Source organism: Furipterus horrens, unplaced genomic scaffold, assembly GCF_987537825.1.
Source record: "Furipterus horrens unplaced genomic scaffold, mFurHor1.1.pri manual_scaffold_20, whole genome shotgun sequence".
Classification (NCBI taxonomy): Eukaryota; Metazoa; Chordata; class Mammalia; order Chiroptera; family Furipteridae; genus Furipterus; species Furipterus horrens.
In genome coordinates, this window is record NW_028327190.1 from 3,297,873 (window position 1) to 3,302,915 (window position 5,043).

Genomic DNA, 5,043 nt, shown 5'->3' on the forward strand with positions numbered 1-5,043 from the left:
CTAGGCAACAACATGAATTTAAAAATTAAAAAAAAAAGTCGTTGTGTTCTTTTTTTAAAATATACGTTCTATTGTTAACTTTTTTATTATTATTTAGATTTTATTTATTTATTTATTTCCAGAGTGAGGGGAGCGGAGGGAGAAAGAGAGGGAAACATCAATGTGTGGTTGCCTCTCACGAGCTCCCAACTGGGACCTTGACCTGCAACCCAGGCATGTGCCCTGACTGGGAATTGAACCAGCGACACATGGCTCGCAGGCCGATGCTCAATCCACTGAGCCACAGCAGCCAGGGCTAGAAAAAAAAAGTCGTGTTTCTTAATCAGATATATCTGAGGCAAAAGAGGGGAGTGGGTCTAAATCCAAGGATTAGTGATACAGTGTTGGGCTTGGGTCTATATCTGACCTTAGGTAATTTTCTGAGCACCCAAGACATAAAGATATAACTCATGTCCAAATCTCTAAGTAATATGGTTTGTCCATTATGATCCAGAGGTTTGCCACCTGTGGACCCCCTGTTTCTGCCACATTACACATATAACTTGATAATCTCCCCTCTAATCCCGAGGGTACGGTTTTCTCGGTCTTTGTCAGGAATTTGCAGATGGACTACTGTGCTGCAGGAGCTCAGCTCCAGGCAGGTTAACTTTGGATTAAGTGAGACCAAAAAGTGACAGTGGAGTGTTTGAGAGGGAATTCATTCCAAGTTTATTTATTTATTTTTAAGTATATTTTATTAATTATATTGTTACAATAGCTCCAATTTTCCCCCTTTGCTCCCCTCTACCCAGCAGCACCCCTCCCCCAGCAACCCCCCCAACCCAGTCCATGCCAATGGGTCGTACATACAAGTTCTGGCTTCATCCTTTCCTATATTGTTCTTTTTGAAAATTAATTAATTAATCAATTAATTAATTATTCTAACAATAAAAAATAACAATCCCCCCTCTCAGACTTAAGACCCTTTATAATCTTATAAAGGACAATGGGTGACGGTCTGGAGCTCCTCTAGCTGCTTCTGGACATGGCCGTCGGCCTACCTACCCTTGGGTCCAGACATCCCTAATAAGAATGGGGGTGTGGAGGGGAGGGTGGTCTTTTCACATGGGGAAGGGTCTTGCAGACTCCAGGTCCGTTGGTTGTCCCCGGACAATGGCGTGCTTGGTTTAACGGGCTGGCATCCTTGTTGTATTCTCGGGACAACAGTTTTGGCAACAGGGTTAAAAGACATCATTCAATCCATAACCACTAGATGACAAAAGGCAGGTATTAATTTTTCAATGTCCCACATTAGAGGAACAAAAGGGTTTCTTTGGAGGAAGGTGCCAAGTTGATTTTTTTAATTAAGTATATTTTATTGATTATGCTGTTACAGTTGTCCCAATTTCTTTTCTCTTTGCTCCCCTCCACCCAGTATCCTTCTTCCTTCCAGCAGTCCCACCCCCCTTAGTTCATGTCCATTGGTTGTGCATACCAGTTCTTCAGCTTCACCCTTTCCTATATTATTCTTAATGTCCCCCTGCCTATTTTGTACCTACTAATTATGCTCCTTAATCCCTGCACTACTTCTCCTCCTTCCCCTTCCCAGCCGATAACCCTCCAAATGATCCCTATGCCTATGATTCTGTTCCTATTCTGGTTGCCTGTTTACTTTTATTGGTTTGTTTTTATTTTTTAGGTTCTGTTGTTGATAGTTGTGACTTTGTTGTCATTTTAATGTTCATAGTTTTGACCCTCTTTCTCTTAAATAAGTGCCTTTAACGTTTCATATAATAAGGGCTTGGTGATGATGAACTCCTTTAACTTCACATTGTCTGGGGAGCACTTTATCTGCCCTTCCATTCTAAATGATAGCTTTCCTGGATAGAGTAATCTTGGTTGTAAATCCTTGTTTTTCATCACTTTGAATACTTCTTACCAGTCCCTTCTTGCCTGCAAAGTTTCTTTTGAGAAATCAGCTGATAGTCTTACAGGCACCCCTTTGTAGGTAACTCTGCTTTTCTCTTGCTGCTTTGAAGATTCTCTATCTTTGACCTTGGGCATTTTAATCGTGATGTGTCTTGGTGTGGTCCTCTTTGGGTCTAGTTTGTTTGGGACTCTGTGCTTCCTGGACGTGTATGTCTCTTCCCTTTGCCAAAGTTGGCATTATTTATTTATTTATTTTTACATAAGGTTCAATTTCTTGCTCTTCCTCTTCTCTTTCTGGCACTCCTATGATTCAGATGACGGCACGTTTCAAGTTGTCCCAGAGGTTCCTAAGCCTGTCCTCATTCTTTTTTTTCAATTCTTGTTTCCTCCTTCTACAATGGTTGACTGTTTATTTCTTCCTTATGTCCCAAGTCATTGATTTGAACCCAGACTTCCTTCCCTTTACTATTGGTTTTGTGTGGATTGTCCTTGGTTTCACTTAACTTAGCCTTCACTTGTTCCCTTCTGCATTTGCCACACTCCAGCATATCTGTCACATCTGTGAGCATCTTTATCACCAGTGGTTTGAACTCTCAGTCTGTTAGGTTGCCTATCTCCTCATCGCTTAGTTCTTCCACTGGAACCTTGATCCGTTCTCTCTTTTGGGCCATACTTCTCTGTCTCATTAACTTGAGAGGCTTCTGTGTTTGCCTCTGTGTTAGTAGAGCTGTCACAACTGCTACATTGGGAGGGGCAGAGCCTTAGGTCTTCGTTAGTATGGGGCGACCCATTTGGCCACGTTGTGGTGCCATATGAGGGAGAGGAGTCTGAGAGGGAACAAAGCTGCTTGCTCAACCCTCGCCCCTTTTCCAGGCACTTCTCCCACTTCCTGTGTGGAACTGGCTGTCTCTAGCTATTTCTCTGGCTGTGGTTCCCAGAATGGGTGGGTTTGTGGCATTCTAGGACTATGAGGGCCTCTAAACAAAGGAACTCTGCTGAGAGACCAGCAGCTTCTACCCATGCCCCAACCCCCACTGGCTTTCAGTCACGAGCAATGGGTTTTATTTTCCCTGGTGCTGGAACTGTGAGCTGCACTGTCTGGTCTGGTGCTGAGAGCTCTCCCCAGGTGTTCCTCCCTACTTTTTTTAAAGGTGTGACTGCGTTTTCCACTGGTCTGCCACTGCCGATGCCACAGCTGCCACTGCCACCTCACTGCTTCCTCTCTGCCCCGGCTCCATCCCTCCTGCCTCTCTGGATGAGTTTTTCTTCTTTAAATCTGTGTTTGTTGAACTTCCATGCAGCTCGACTTTCTGGAACTTCTGGGTGTCTCCAGTTTTGAGGTAGTTGTATTCCTTTTCAGTTGTGGAAGGAGATGCAGCGTGTCTACCTATGTCTCCATTTTGGCCAGAAGTCCCAAGTTTATTCTTGTGGCAGCAGGTGAGACAGGAACAAAGGATCCACGCTCTCCATGGTAAGCCGGTGGCAATTCTGCTTGGCGTCTCTGTGCTGACACTGCATGCCAAGGCATTTGCCACCTCAGCAAAGGGTGTATGCCCAGTCCATGTACACATTGCTACAGACTGACCCTAAGGGTGATTTTAAAAACAGGTTTTAGTGGTACTAACAAGGGTAGGTCTTGCTCGTCCGGTAGGCTGCATGCTAAAGAGATATCTTGAGATAACACAATAGCAGGTATCAGGTCCCTCCCTGGTTTTGTATACCACACCTTTACTCCCCTCCCCAGGGTAGTTTCTGTTGGGTCTGAATAACTACTACAGTGCAGTTTGTAGGACCAAATCCCTTATTCTCGCTGTGAACACTTCTTCATCCAGGCCATGAGTTTTCAAATTACAGTATAAATAGCATCCTTCAGTCCCAGTTCTCCTAATAGCTGCTGTAACCCAGTATACAACTGCCACCTGCTGGACGTAGATGGAAGATCTCCTGGGTTCGGCCACGTAATGCGATCAGCTGCCTTGATCCAATCTAACAGGGAATGATTGCCTGGAGTCTCGTGTGCATTCTGCAGCTGCTGCCTCAGCACTGGGTGCGTGGGGTTGGATACAAGCTTACCCATTCCCTGGCCAGGAAGTAAAATGCCACCCGCCCCTACATCCCATAATCTTAGCAACCAAGCCGCCAAAGATTCTGACGCCTTTTGCCAGAAGCAGCTCCCCAAATCCACCAGCTCTGCTTGCAAGTACGGATGCACTGTGGAGTGCTCTGTGACTGGCAGAGGGGGCTGGCTTGACCCTCAGTCATTCAAGGACACTTAGTCTTAATCTTCTGCATTACCACCACCGCCACCCCAGGCATGGCTGAAATGGGTGAGGTCTAGCCCTCCCCAACATCCTCCTCCTCATCCTCATCCTCCGAGGAGTCTATGACCTGTACCTCTGATCCTGTCACAAAACCAGTCCTGATCCAGGCCCTCAGGGTGGCCACTTCCACCTCTAATAGCTCCCATGTTTTCTCCCAGGCAGCCCTCAATTCCTGCTCCTGAGACAGGTCCTCTTTCAACTCTCGGACCTGGGCTTCCAATTCAAGCAACTCCCTGAATGCTTTATGCAGAACAGAGAAATAGCCAGCCTACAGCACCAGCCCCTACCCAGGCACTTTTCTTCCCTAGAGAGCCCCCTATCTTCAGCAGAGCCTCTTCTCTCACCTCAGGAGTCACTTCTACCCTCTCCCAATCTTGCAGGGGCACCGAAGCCTCCAACACGGTCACCACCATGAACCACATATCCATGCAGGCCAACCCGATAGCCCACCCTGAGTGGCCGTGCCCCGTGGCTGACCCCTGCTCCATAGCTTTCGTTTGTGGCAAGTCCTGCTGACTGTACCAAGTGCCGCAGGAGCTCAGCTCCAGGCAGGTTAACTTTGGATTCAGTGAGACTGCAAAATGACAGTGGGGCGTTGCAGAAGGAATTCACACCAACTTTATTCTCGTGGCGGCAGGCAAGACAGTAACAAATTATCCATACTGCCTGGACAACAGGGACTCATATATATAAGAAATTAAACAGAAGTAGCACAGGGCCAACAAGAACTGTGAGATAGTGTGGCACCTGCATACTAAGGCACTCTTTTATGTAAGGATAAGCTGGAGAAATTCATGGGTGTTGAGGCAGGGTT